General features: G+C 48.8%; 1 protein-coding gene across 3 annotated transcripts in view; it reads right to left on the minus strand.

The window, feature by feature from the left end:
• The window catches only part of OSBPL8 (oxysterol binding protein like 8), a 171,619-nt gene extending 168,348 nt beyond the window's left edge, over positions 1-3,271 (minus strand). For all 3 annotated transcript variants that reach the window (XM_069975413.1, XM_069975431.1, XM_069975405.1), the window contains exon 1: positions 3,151-3,271. The gene's annotated coding sequence lies outside the window, so the exon portion shown is untranslated. The remainder of the gene's footprint in view (positions 1-3,150) is intronic.
• Positions 3,272-15,674: the final 12,403 nt, after the last annotated feature.

The raw sequence follows: 15,674 nt of genomic DNA on the forward strand, positions 1-15,674 counted from the left end.
CCCCAGAGAGGTGGTGTCCCACGTGTAACATAGGAGCTGCTCATCTCACAGCCGCAACTCAGGTTTCCAGCTCTTACACCAAGAAAGTACACGTCTATAGAATAGCGGCTTAAAGGTCTAGTTTATCATACTCGAAAAGTGTTACACAAAGCATGACCACTAGAACCCACCTTTTGGGAGTAATGTATGCATTATTGCTATAAATCAATTCTCAGTTCTATCAATAAGGAGTGCTCCCTAAATAAAGGATGGAGGACGCCTTATGTGTAGTAAGTCAGAGGTTGAACCCTTTTCTGGCAAGTCTAAGGGTTAATTCACAAGGCAGTACTGTGCACAGAGCCGGTCCACTTTCATAGCTATGCCATGTGTTGCTGTATGGAGATAATCAGTTTTTTTAGTAGTGGTTAACTCCATTTTGTTCTTGTCTTATAAATCATGGCAAAAATAACACGTCTACCCCTTATTTCCCCTTGGATGAAAACCTTCCATAGATACAGTGGTACAATGTTTTTATTATTTTTTTTTTTTTTTAATGATGCATATATATTGAATCTGTGCAGGGAAAACAAAACAGTGCAGGACTGATTTTTTTTTTATGCTAAATAGAAATACACTGCTCACAAAAAAGTTAGGGATATTTGGCTTAGAGGTGAAATTTTGGAAAATGTAAAAAGTTTAAGCTACAATGATATTATATCATGAAAGTAGGGAATTTAAAGGGGTTTTCGGACATTAAAGGAGAAGTCTGGCCCTGGCTGAAATCTGAGAGGCAGCAGGGGCACGGCCAACATAACAACCCGACCCGCGATCCTCAGCATGACCAGCTCTGGAAGGCATTCTCCACAGGGTTGTGATGACATCAAGAGTTGGGGGAAAATGCCTGTCCCGGCTGATGGACTGGGCGCTAGCTTGCTGAGCAGCCAAGTACATAAACCAGGTTGTGATGTCGGCTCTGGTGGAAATTCCAAAGTGGCACAAGGAGATGTGAGTTGTGGTAGTTTTTTATGTCCCGCCCCCACATTTGGAAAACTAACAATTACATGGCCATTTTTAATATATTGCTGCTGGTTCATATAAAACAATAACCATATTATCATTACCTGTCTGCGCTCCTTCTGTGTCCTCCTCTGGTGTCTACCACTGACTCCAGAGCCTCCACTTCCAAGTCTAACTTGTCTCGAGAGTGACAGCCCTTTCACTGGCCATGGGGCTGTCTTGTCTTAGTCAGTGACTGGCCGAGTTGGCTGTCACTAATTCAACCCAAAAGTTAAGGCTCTGCAGTCAGCAGGAGACACCGGTAACACTGCAACATGCACTGGAGGAGCGCAAACCAGGACCGTATACCATGTCTATTGTTATTGTTTTATATGCACCAGCAGCAATATATAAAAAATGCTTAAGGACGCACAACCTCTTTAAGTAGAAGCATGCAATAGTGATTTCCTCATCTCAAACAATTTATTGAAACAAAAGTCATAACCAGTGGTGGGTGTACCCCAACAAAAAATGTCAATGTCTCAATAACTTGTCATGTGTCCTTGAGCATCTATTACAGCTTGACAGCGTCTCATGCTGTTTACAAGGCAACTTATTGTCTGCCAAGTAGTGTTAAGCGAATCTGTCAAAATGTTTGGGTACGTTATTTGAGCGATTGGCGTTTCATATCCTGTGGCTGCAGAAGTTGGATGCAAAAAAAAATGCATATGGCCTATGGCTGTATTCAGAAATCCTAGGAGTCCCTAGGACGCATCCAACTGCTGAGCGTTCGGTTTCGGAGAATGTTGCAGAACGCGAACAGTTCAAAAGGTTCGCTCAACACTACTTGTAAGGCCTGCCAAAATCTGTCTACACAAAGTGGCCATATAAATTGTTGTTCCTTTATGAATGCCAGCTCACTGACAGAAGAAATTACAGCTACAAATAGTCTATCAAACCTGTTGAGAAGTATCACTAAAAAGATAGAACTGTAGGAATAATGTTCCTACAGCCAATAATGCATTATCTGGCAGAGGAACACGTAATACAACGGCCATACTTTGACACTCAGACCAACAACTGTGTGAAACAATCGCCGTTGTATTACACTGTCTGAATGTATCCTAATAGTTAGGCCAGCAACAAGAACTTGAACTAGGGGATACATAACCTTGTACTTTATTTAAGATTGCGATAGATAGATAGATAGATAGATAGATAGATAGATAGATAGATAGGAGAAAAATGCCACAAAAAGAACACCACACATTTACAAGGCTAACATGGACACATTCTTGTGTCTGTATTACAGTAACAGATCTGATGACCTGGACAGACAGCTGTCTAGAGGCATTAGGACACATGTACAACTGGCCAGACCTGTCAAAGTTGCTTTGCTTAAGGCCCTATTCCACCAACAGATCTGACGACAGATTATCTTTCAAAGATTTGAAGCCAAACCCAGGAGTGGATTTGAAAAGAGGAGAAATCCAGTCTTTCCTTTATGACCTCTTCTCTGTTTATAGTCTGTTCCTGGGTTTGGCTTCAAATCTTTGAAAGATAATCTGTCGTCAGATCTGTTGGTGGAATAGGGCCTTAAAGCTACGTAGTAGTACAGTAGTAGGGACAGTGTAACATTACGTTGTAGGCACTTCCTAAATCTAAACACATGCCAGCCTTTGGTCACTAGTGACCCAGCGCAGGGCACCACTGCCACCACACAGGTAACTCCAGAGCTGATGGGCCACAGTCACTGTACAGTAATAGAAGCAGAGCCTTACATAATGAGGGGATGTATTCCATGTATAGAGTATAAGCAGACACCAGTCACTGTGACTGTAGTTACTAACATGGTACATGCTTCATGCATATTCTCCCATTATCTCTATAGCTGGCTCCTCACATGCATCTCTTCTGTACAGAGGCGCTTGGTTTTACCTATTGTATATATCACTTCAGAGCTGCACTCCCAAACATTAGCTTTCCATATTTACACTACTTTAGGGCACAAGCTATAGGTGCCATATATATATATATATATACACACACAGTCAGCGTCACCTCCATAGCGTGCTGATGTGATGCCATTCCGGGCATCTGGATGGCACACACTGTAGTGGCCGGCCACACACTGCTCTGTGCACAGCGCTCCCCCCGTAGACAGCGCTCTCTTACCGTGCCCCCGGTGTATAGAGTTCCGCCAGCCTTCCCGGAGACCTGATGCCAGTCTCTCCGCTGGGCAGTGGGCACAGGCGGTAATACGGGACGCAGGTTTGCTCGCTGCTTCCAGCACAGGCAGAACTCCACTATGCAGCGCGATGTGATAGTGTCATCACCGCCACGCCCACTGCGCTCACTTGCTGCCACCCAGTGGCCGAGCGTGGTAAGTGTAACGAGCAGCCATATTGTGGTTGGCAGTCCTTGTAACTGGAGTCAAGCAGCTGCTCCCAGCTTACAGCTTCGCAGCGGTCCATCATGCGATAGTGAGGTTGTGAATAGCTATTGTCTATACAAAACACATAATAAAATGCATACTTATTTTCATTAACCTTTTTTATTATTCCTTAGCCCATATTTGCTGAGTGGGACAGATGGCTTTATAGCTTTGTGTAAGCAAGAGATCCCCCTCAACTGTCCAGGCCTGTCACCAATGCCTCAAAGCCGTGCAAGCCTGCAGCAGACTCCCATAACTCTGTAACAGATCCCCCATAACAATACAGGCCTTCCACATGTCCCAATACAATTGTGCCTGCCCCCAACAACCCCCCCCCCCCCCCCCCCCCTACGCACGAGCACACACACACACGTCTGCCACAGATCCCCCTGAGAGTACAGGTCTACCACAGATCCCCCGGAGAGTACAGGTCTACCACAGATCCCCCTAAGAGTACAGGTCTACCACAGATCCCCCTGAGAGTACAGGTCTACCACAGATCCCCCTGAGAGTACAGGTCTACCACAGATCCCCCTAAGAGTACAGGTCTACCACAGATCCCCCTGAGAGTACAGGTCTACCACAGATCCCCCTGAGAGTACAGGTCTGCCACAGATCCCCCTGAGAGTACAGGTCTACCACAGATCCCCCTGAGAGTACAGGTCTGCCACAGATCCCCCTGAGAGTACAGGTCTGCCACAGATCCCCCTGAGAGTACAGGTCTGCCACAGATCCCCCCCAAGAGTACAGGTCTGCCACAGATCCCCCTGAGAGTACAGGTCTGCTACAGATCCCCCTGAGAGTACAGGTCTACCACAGATCCCCCTGAGAGTACAGGTCTACCACAGATCCCCCTAAGAGTACAGGTCTACCACAGATCCCCCTGAGAGTACAGGTCTACCACAGATCCCCCTGAGAGTACAGGTCTACCACAGATCCCCCTGAGAGTACAGGTCTGCCACAGATCCCCCTGAGAGTACAGGTCTACCACAGATCCCCCTGAGAGTACAGGTCTGCCACAGATCCCCCTGAGAGTACAGGTCTGCCACAGATCCCCCTGAGAGTACAGGTCTGCCACAGATCCCCCCCAAGAGTACAGGTCTGCCACAGATCCCCCTGAGAGTACAGGTCTGCTACAGATCCCCCTGAGAGTACAGGTCTACCACAGATCCCCCTGAGAGTACAGGTCTGCCACAGATCCCCCTGAGAGTACAGGTCTGCCACAGATCCCCCTGAGAGTACAGGTCTGCCACAGATCCCCCCCAAGAGTACAGGTCTGCCACAGATCCCCCTGAGAGTACAGGTCTGCCACAGATCCCCCTGAGAGTACAGGTCTACCACAGATCCCCCTGAGAGTACAGGTCTGCCACAGGTCCCCCTGAGAGTACAGGTCTGCCACAGATCCCCCCCAAGAGTACAGGTCTGCCACAGATCCCCCTGAGAGTACAGGTCTGCCACAGATCCCCCCAAGAGTACAGGTCTGCCACAGATCCCCCTGAGAGTAGAGTTCTGCCTCAGATCCCCAATCAGAGTACAGGTCTGCCACAGATCCCCCTGAGCGTACAGGTCTACCACAGATCCCCCTGAGAGTACAGGTCTACCACAGATCCCCCTGAGAGTACAGGTCTACCACAGATCCCCCTGAGAGTACAGGTCTACCACAGATCCTCCTGAGAGTGCAGGTCTACTACAGATCCCCCTGAGAGTACAGGTCTACCACAGATCCCCCTGAGAGTACAGGTCTACCACAGATCCCCCTGAGAGTACAGGTCTACCACAGATCCCCCTGAGAGTACAAGTCTACCACAGATCCCCCTAAGAGTACAGGTCTGCTACAGATCCCCCTGAGAGTACAGGTCTGCCACAGATCCCCCTGAGAGTACAAGTCTATGTTACGGCCGCCACGACCTCTCTTCTCCCCATGCAGCCGCCGGGGTCCATGTGCAGGGACCCGGAGCTGCTGCCTGTTCGGCCCCGGGGGGCACCTTACCTCGCCCCGCTCCTGTCTCCGTCTGTGCCTCCCCGTCTCCTAGGGCACACGCGCGCCGGCTGTCTCAGATTTAAAGGGCCAGTCCGCCCCTAATTGGTGTATGCACACAATCACTCCCTATAAATCCCAGCATGCCCTGTCCCTCGTGTTGGAGCCTCTACATGCTTCCCATAGCGTTTGGCCCAGCTCCCTGTTGTTCCTGACCTCAGTCCCTGTTCCTAGTCCCTGTCCGCTGCTTACCCATTGTTCCTGAGCACTGCCTGCCACCTGCGGTTAAGCCTACAGACCTCTGCCTACACTATCTTCTGTTTACTGCTCCTGCCACGCCTCGCCTGCTGTCACTAGCAACCAAGCCAGGGGTAGCGACCTGGGGGTCGCCTGCCGCAGCAAGTCCATCCCGCCTTGCGGCGGGCTCTGGTGAAAACCAGCGGCCCCTTAGACTCCGCTCCCTGGTGCGGTTAATACCATCGCTAGTGACGGTTCAGTGGATCCATGACTCCAGGCGTTACAGTAGGCTCCAACCATGGATCCCGGCGAGGTGCCCGATATCTGCGACGTAGCCCGAGTGGTCGCCCAACAGGCGCAACAGATCCAGCAACAGTCGCAGCAGATTCAGCAACTGACCGCCGCCTTACAGCAGCATACCGCAGCCCAGCGCTCACCCCCTCCTGCAGCCCCTTTGAGACTTCGACTGGCTCTCCCGACTAAATACGGAGTTGTGCAGAGGATTCCTGACTCAATGCACCATGCACATTGAACTTTTAAGTAGTCAGTTTTCCACCGAGCGCTCTAAAGTGGCTTTCATCATCAGCCTACTGGAGGGTAGAGCTCTGGTCTGGGCCACGCCTCTCTGGGACTGAGATGACCCTGCTGCTGCCAATCTCCGAACCTTCCTGGCCGAGTTTCGCTCCGTCTTTAAGGAACCTGCCTGTGCATCTTCGGCTGAGACAGCTCTCCTCAATCTCTCTCAAGGGAGTTCCACCGTTGGCGACTATGCCATCCAGTTCCGCACCCTGGCAGCAAAATTAGACTGGAATGAGGCCGCTCTAATAGTTACCTTTAAGAAGGGCCTGTCCAGTCGGGTGAAAGACGTGCTCTCCGCCCGAGATCTTCCTACCTCCTTGAACGATCTCATCCTACTGGCTACCAGAGTCGACAACCGGTTTTCCGAGAGAGAGGAGGAGGTCCGTCAAGAACGGCGACTAAGCCTGCCTCGTCGCCATCCCCGGCTGGCACCGGTTTTCCAGAATCCAGTCACGTCAGTAGCCCAGTTAACTTTTGACGTTCCGATGCAGGTAGAACGAGCTCGCCTGACCCTTGTTGAGAGAGCTCGCCGACTGGAGCTGAATCTCTGTCTCTATTGCGGTGGCTCTGATCACTTCCGGCAGAGATGTCCCCAACATCCTCAGCGTCCGGGAAACGCTTGCACCTAGGTCTGGTAGGAGAGGCCTCCCTAGGTGTGAATGCTACCTCTCCAAGGTTGTCTCTGCCAATGTCCATCCAGACACCCTCAGGACGAACGCACCAGACTACGGCCTTCATCGACTCTGGGTCTGCAGGCAGTTTCATTGCAGCCACATTGGTCCAAAGATCACAGGACATATGATTGTCCCATAGACCTCCTTCCTGGAACTTCTCCTTCACGAGGTCGGGTGTACCCTCTCTCCATACCCGAGACTGATGCCATGTCCTCCTACATCCGGGAGAACCTACAGAAGGGTTTCATCCGCAAATCCAAGTCCCCTGCTGGCGCAGGATTCTTCTTTGTGCAGAAGAAGGATGGTTCTCTCCGCCCATGCATAGACTACAGGGGCCTAAATAAGGTGACAGTCAAGAACCGATATCCTCTTCCGCTTATCCCCGAACTATTCGACCGTCTCCGTGGAGCCAAGATCTTCTCTAAGCTGGACCTCAGGGGAGCGTACAATTTAATCCGTATACGTGAAGGAGACGAATGGAAGACCGCTTTTATCACCAGAGATGGGCACTACGAATACCTGGTCATGCCATTCGGCCTATGCAATGCCCCAGCGGTTTTCCAGGAATTCGTCAACGACATATTCCGTGATCTCCTCTATGTCTGCGTTATTGTCTATCTTGACAACATTTTGGTCTTCTCCCCTGACCAGCAGACTCACGTGACACAAGTACGTCAGGTCCTACGAAGACTACGGGCCAATCATTTGTACGCCAAGCTAGAGAAGTGCGTTTTCCATCAGCGCAGCCTTCCGTTTCTTGGGTATATTGTCTCCGACCAGGGTCTACAAATGGATCCAGCCAAACTCTCAGCTGTTCTCCAGTGGCCACGTCCTGTGGGACTCAGAGCTATCCAACGCCTCCTAGGTTTTGCCAACTACTATCGGCAGTTCATCCCACATTTCTCTACCCTGGTCGCACCCATCGTGGCTCTCACCTCTCACTTCGCCTGCTGTCACTAGCAACCAAGCCAGGGGTAGCGACCTGGGGGTCGCCTGCCGCAGCAAGTCCATCCCGCCTTGCAGCGGGCTCTGGTGAAAACCAGCGTCCCCTTAGACTCCGCTCCCTGGTGCGGTTATTACCATCGCTAGTGACGGTTCAGTGGATCCACGACTCCCCCTGAGAGTACAGGTCTACCACAGATCCCCCTGAGAGTACAAGTCTACCACAGATCCCCCTGAGAGTACAGGTCTGCCACAGATCCCCCTGAAAGTACAGGTCTGCCACAGATCCCCCTAAGAGTACAGGTCTACCACAGATCCCCCTGAGAGTACAGGTCTGCCACAGATCCCCCTGACAGTACAAGTCTACCACAGATCCCCCTGAGAGTACAGGTCTACCACAGATCCATCCGAGAGTACAGGTCTGCTGCTACAGATCCCCCTGAGAGTACAGATCTGCCACAGATCCCCCAGAGAGTACAGGTCTACCACAGATCCCCCTGAGAGTACAGGTCTACCACAGATCCATCCGAGAGTACAGGTCTGCTGCCACAGATCCCCCTGAGAGTACAGGTCTGCCACAGATCCCCCGGAGAGTACAGGTCTACCACAGATCCCCCTGAGAATACAGGTCTGCCACAGATCCCCCATGAGAGTACAGGTCTACCACAGATCCCCCTGAGAGTACAAGTCTACAACAGATCCCCCTGAGAGTACAGGTCTGCTGCCACAGATCCCCTTAGCAGTGTGTGCCTGCCACTTGGACCTGTACTATTGTGCCTGTCATAGATCTCCCATAACATTGCATGCCTGCCACAAGCCCCCCATGACAATATATTTTTATTGCAGATCCCTAATAGGAGCACAGGCCTGTCAGAGATCCCCCATGAGAGTGCATGTTATCACTGATCCCCTAAAGCAGTGTATGCCTATCACACATCTTCCATATTAGTGTGTGCCTGCCACAGATCCCCAATTTTACAGTGTCCCTGCCTGTCAGTCATCCCCCACAGATGTACCCATACATTGGCAGCCAAAGATGTCACATCAAGGTGCCACAGAAAAAAATGGTACACAGGGGGTCTAATTATGTCCATAATTTTGAGTGAAAATAAAGTGTGGAAAGATTAAAAAGAAAACAGCTGTATTTTGCAAAACCAGGTGGTAAATAATGAGTTTGTACATTATCTGGACGGCCATAATCAATTACTGACATTATTCTATACCATGGGTCTCCAAACTGCGGCCCTCCAGCTGTTGCAAAACCACAATTCCCATCATGCCTGGACAGCTAAAGCTTTGGATTTGGCTGTCCAGGCATGATGGAAAATGTAGTATTGCACAGCTGGAGGGCTGCAGTTTGGAGTCCCATGTTCTATACTGTGTGTGCTCTGCTGGCCATTTTCCCATTGACTTTGAACGCATTATTATATTGAAAATATGGCTGTATTTTTACCATCTATGCAACCCACTGGCTGCCGCAACTGTGGCCACAGTTGAATTGTGGCCGCAGTTGAATTTTGCAAAAAATTCATCTGGATCAGTTCAAATGTCAAGTGAATTTCCATTTTTATGTGCGTGCTATGCTGGAAGAGTTAGGAAGTGTTCTCTGAAATTCCAGCTCATTCATCCTCTTACCTCAAGATCTCCCATTGCCGCCAGGGCCGCTTTAACCAGAGGGCACATGGTGCACGTGCACCGGGCCCACTGGTTAAAGGGGCCCCCCGAGCAGGCCGGCCGTTGCTATGTGTGACCAGTGCGGTCGCATAGGGCTCCGGCCACCAGCCTGTCAGGGGGGAGCGCCATGGATGGGTAATCTACTTACCCCTCCATGGCGCCCCCTGCAGGGCCCCCCCCCCCCGTCCGCCGCTGCCCCCGCCTGCCTGCTGCCGCTGCGGCGCTTCAGCGGCAGCGATACTGACAGAGAGAGAGCCATTGGCTCCCTCCCTGTCAGTCACTCTTGTGGCCGCACTTCCTGCGGTCACAAGAGGCCGTACTCTCCCTCTAGCGCCCGGCGTCACTAGAGCGTCGGCACGAGGGTAAGGGGAGTGCAGCCTCTTGTGACCGCAGGAAGTGCGGCCACAAGAGGGAAGAGAAGAGGAACGCGTGGATCCAGGTGAGTAAAAGTGTTTGTTTTTTTCAATGTTATATGGGAAGGGGAGCACATATACTATCGGGGAGCACAGGGGAGCTATATACTATGGGGGAGCACAGGGGAGCTATATACTATGGGGGAGCACAGGGGGCTATATACTATGGGGGAGCACAGGGGAGCTATATACTATGGGGGAGCACAGGGGGCTATATACTATGGGGGAGCACAGGGGAGCTATATACTATAGGGGAGCTATATACTATGGGGAAGCACAGGGGAGCTATATACTATGGGGGAGCACAGGGGAGCTATATACTATGGGGGAGCACAGGGGGCTATATACTATGGGGGAGCACAGGGGAGCTATATACTATGGGGGAGCTATATACTATGGGGGAGCACAGGGGGCTATATACTATTGGGGAGCACAGGGGAGCTATATACTATAGGGGAGCTATATACTATGGGGAAGCACAGGAAAGCTATATACTATTGGGGAGCACAGGGGAGCTATATACTGTGGGGGAGCACAGGGGGCTATATACTATGGGGGAGCACAGGGGAGCTATATACTATGGGGGAGCACAGGGGGCTATATACTATGGGGAAGCACAGGGGGCTATATACTATGGGGGAGCACAGGGGAGCTATATACTATGGGGGAGCACAGGGGAGCTATATACTATGGGGGAGCACAGGGGAGCTATATACTATGGGGGAGCACAGGGGGCTATATACTATGGGGGAGCACAGGGGGCTATATACTATTGGGAGCACAGGGGGCTATATACTATTGGGGAGCACAGGGGAGCTATATACTATTGGGGAGCACAGGGGAGCTATATACTATTGGGGAGCTATATACTATTGGGGGCACAGGGGAGCTATATACTATTGGGGAGCACAGGGGAGCTATATACTATGGGGGAGCACAGGGGAGCTATATACTATGGGGGAGCACAGGGGAGCTATATACTATTGGGAAGCACAGGGGTCTATATACTATTGGGGAGCACATGGGAACTATACACTATTGGGGAGCACAGGGGTCTATATACTATTGGGGAGCACAGGGGGCTATATACTATTGGGGAGCACAGGGGGCTATATACTATTGGGGAGCACAGGGGGCTATACTATGGGGAGAGCACAGGGGGTCTATATATTGGGGAGAGCACAGGGGGGCTATATACTATTGGGGAGAGCACAGGGGGGCTATATACTATTGGGGGGAGAGCAGGGTCGTCTTACCCATTGGGCATGGTAGGCGGCTGCCCGGGGGCCCTTGCGTCCTAGGGGCCCCTGCCCGCTGTGACATACCCGTATTTTTAGCTTTATAAGACGCACTTTTTTTCCTCCCAAAGTGGGAGGAAAAACTAAGTGCATCCTATAAAGCGAAGACTGCTCCCAAGCAGTGCCGAGCACCACAAGGAAACCGTCCCGCCCGCCCCCTCTATAACCGCTCGCTATGCATATTAGCGGCCCTGAGCGACCTCTCCGCCCGCCCAGCCTGCCCCTTCTATCGCCGCTCAGCTGAGCCGATCATAAGCCCAGGAAAGTGCAATGAGCAGCACTTTCCTGGGCTTCTGATCGGCTCAGCTAAGCGGCTATAGAAGGGGCGGGCTGGGCGGGCGGTCCCGGAACTCACCTGTCCGCCACCCCCAGCAGCTGATGTCTCCCGGCAGCGCACTCCCGTTATCCTCCGGGCACAGGCAGTGGGGTACAGAGACGCTGCCTGTGTCCCGGATGTGTCGAGGCTGCAGGACACATCCTGCAGGCAGTTTTTCTGTACCCTGCTGCCTGTGCCTGGAGGATGACGAGAGTGCGTGCTGCCGGGAGACATCAGCTGCTGGGGCCGCGGACGGGTGAGTAACTGGTTTGTTGTTTTTCTGTTTGTCAGGGGGCACTGGCTACTATGGGGGGCACTATATGGGGGCATTGGCTACTATGTGGGGCACTATATGGGGGCATTGGCTACTATGTGGGGCACTATATGCAAAAATGGGGGGGTTTTGATGGCGGCGGCCACGGGATGGGGGGGCAATTCGCAACTCTGCCCAGGGGCCCATAATGCTGTTAAGACGGCCCTGGGGGAGAGCACAGGGGGGCTATATACTATTGGGGGAGAGCACAGGGGGGCTATATACTATTGTGGGAGAGCACAGGGGGCTATATACTACTGGGGAGAGTGCACGGGGGGGCTAAATACTAATGGGGGAGCGCACAGGAGGCCTGTATATAACTGGAGGAGCACAGGAGGGTCTATATACTACAGGGACACCTTAAAACTATGAAGGCACAGAGGGGTGTAACTATGTAGGGGTACAGAGGGGTGTAACTACTGTATAGGGGTACAAGGGACCTAACTACTGTATGTGTTGGAGCCTTAAATATTTGTCTGGCAGATTCTGGAGAGAAGATTCACAGCCAGGAGAAGACTTCAAGGTTGTCCAGGCTGGATGGAGAGAAAAAGAAAAGGTGACAGACTCTGATCGGAAAAGACGCCCCCGGTGAGTCACTGGATGTAACTGCACTCTGTTATAGGGTTGTAGTGTTAGGGCGGTATTATGTAATGGTATCATTGATGATAGCTTTCTGTTTTGTTTAGTGCAGTTTTTATGTAATATGTAATCACTGTATGGTGGAAATAGTGTTATAAGGTAACTACTGTATGTATTGGGGCTCTTGATACAGTGTGGGGGCAAATTCAGTACATTCTACAATGTGCCAAAAGGGAAGGGGGGGGGGCCCACTCTTGAGGGCTGTGCACTGGGCCCACCAATGTATTAAAACGGCCCTGATTGCCGCAATGCTCCGCTGCCTACAGGATAACAGTCTTCAAGGAGCACAAGGTTTAATTGCTTTGAAGACATAATTCTGTTATTAAGTATGTTGATAACTCTGTATAGTGCAGATATATTAAAGTCACAATGGAGGCTTCTACTATCATTAAAGCTGCACACTATTACCTGAATGATTAGTTAGCATCTTCAGGAGTGTTCCTATGTTGGAGAATATGAAAACATGCCAGGAATAATTCATTTATTGTGAGATTAGACAAGACTTCATAGCTTTTGCTCCCCACGTTCATCCATGAACCTTGGGCACTCTATGCTTTTGCTAATTCACCTGCTCTCCTTCCTTGGACCACTTTTGGGAAGCACTAGAGATGAGTTCAATTTGAGCATGCTCAAGTAGGATCGTTCAGCATTTGAATATCGGTAGCTTAAGAAGTTGAATGCAGCCCTAGGGAGTACAGAAAAAAATATTGATTCAGCCTATGGCCCTTGAGGTATTTAGAGATGTGCTTTACAGCAATCCTCATGGACCATAGGACACAAAAGACCGAACCTGTTCCATTCAGATGAATGCGAAAGCCTTACCTTATATATATATGTTTACAAAAAGTTTTACATTAATTTTCTAATGAAACATTTCCCTCCATGTTACAGCTCACATCTATTTTCATTATTATTAGTTTGTCCCTTAAAGTGTACATTTCGTTATTTTAAAAAAAAAAAAACATTTGACATCTCAAAATTTTTGATTGGTGTGGGTCTGAGTGTTCAGAGCCATACCAATCGGGAGATATAGGAGCCTATTATAAGTCAGACTCTCTTTTTAAAATTCTAAGTGGGGAGCGGATGCACTGCAGCTGCGGTCCTCCTATTTCCCAATTGGTACAGGTGTGAACACTCAGACCCGGACAGATCTAAACTTTTGACATGTCTCTACGACATGTCAAAATTTTTTTTTATAACGACAGGTACACATTAAACTTCTTGATCAAATGTCCATTGTTGTTAACAGCTCCTATCAGGAGAACTATTTGACAACCCCCATACAAATGCTACATCTGCTACTTATTAGTTTCGGCCAAAGTTCCTGGAAAGTCCCAAGCTGTAGTTAAAGGGAATTCAGATGAAAATGTTTTTTACTCAATCCTGAACAGACCATAGGATCACCAGAACTGACCAGGTTGTATCTGTGTTCTTTTGTGGAAACCATCAGAGTCACCTTTATGTTATAAAACTGTTGGACAGGGGCTGGACAAAATAAGTAGAACACCCCTATTTTTACATATTCATGATGAACTCTTCCTGGCACATCTGGCATCACTTCGGAAATGTGACGGACAACGGAATCCGCTTAGAATGGAGTCTCCGAACGTTTCCGAAGTGTGCATATACCCTAAAACCTTATAGACATACATCTTAGGCTCTACACTTTTCCAGTCCCTCCTTAACTATCCTCTGAATACCCTTACAGGGAAGTAAGATTGCATAGTTAGTATCTACCACTATATGGGCACTGTAAGGGGTTATTGGTCCATGTATAGTCTTTTTTATTTAGTAATAGTATAAGGCTAAGTTCACACATAGCATTTCGGTTAGCATTTTTTCAACCAAAACCAAGAGTGGTTTGAAATCGCAGAAAGGCTATGTTCACACAATGTAAAAATGTCACACGTCTTTCATAATAACAACCATCACTGCGCAAATAATGTCTGTTATTTTTTAAATAACGGATGTTATTTGCACAATGACAGTCGTTATTATGAAAGACGGCCACCATTTTTACATTGTGTGAACCTAGCCAAACTGTGCAAGTCTTTCCATTATTAGTTTTCAGCATAGCCTATATTATACTTTTTGATTGTATCACTTTTTTGTTTAACAAATTAAAGTTTTAGAAAAAGGAAAGAAACAAAGGAGTAATGTTCAAAGCCTAAACAGCAGCCATTGCATGCAAATCATATTGACGCAGTGTGAATGTGACCTCTAGTGGTAAATCTGTGCATTGCAGACACTTTTTCTTTTGACTTGAGTGAAATATACATGTTTCAGCATTTTGTAAACATTTTCATGGTTTATATTTATTCTGAGAATGATATGAGATAGGGGCAGGTGTGAGAGAGGCACACATGTCTGCATTTTGCAGTTGTCATACCATTTTTAAGCATGTACTGAATATATAGAATTATCTGTGATTTATGCAATATGCCATCATTTAAGGAGCTACACTTTGAAATGTGTTGGCGTTTGGACACATCAATGGTAACATAGCCTAATAGTGAATTTTATAGAATAATTGTATATTTAAGGATAAACTAAACATGAGAGGTGCTTTGGGATAGGCAATAAGTCTCAATGGTGGCAGAACTGTAAGCTGTGGTGCCATCTGAATGCTCCAGCCAGTCACTGTGGGGACAACTGGCACTGTTTCAGAAGTATAGTGGCTGGTACTGTCATGTAATTATTGTGGCTTTTATAGAGTTCATGTAGGCAGCACTGTTCTGTGGTTACAGTAGCTGACATAGGAGAATATTAAGGAGTATTAATGACAAATTCTGCCATGTGACCTTACCCTATGTTCACACATACACATACACAGTAAAACAATGTGTGTACTATCTTAGATGCCTCATAGTGTTTATGAACATGCAAAGTTTATAATTGGTACTAAAAACAACCAAAGTTCGGAACGCGGGCCGCAAAAGGCCCGCGGGCCGGACTTTGGACATGCCTGGTATAAATGGTTGCTTGACATGGAATGTTACAATTTTTGAGGCACTAAGTAACATAGCAAACACTAAGTACATTGGTTATTATTGGCAACAAGATTTATATTTTTCTGCGTATCCATTTGTTGATATTTGACAGCTTTGCCCAGTGGAAAACCATTCAAATGTGTAATGTATAGCAAGCTGAATAGTCTGCTATTGGTGTTTAAACTTCTTGTAGTGGCAGAGACAGTGAAGCG

This window comes from Dendropsophus ebraccatus, chromosome 1, assembly GCF_027789765.1.
Source record: "Dendropsophus ebraccatus isolate aDenEbr1 chromosome 1, aDenEbr1.pat, whole genome shotgun sequence".
Classification (NCBI taxonomy): Eukaryota; Metazoa; Chordata; class Amphibia; order Anura; family Hylidae; genus Dendropsophus; species Dendropsophus ebraccatus.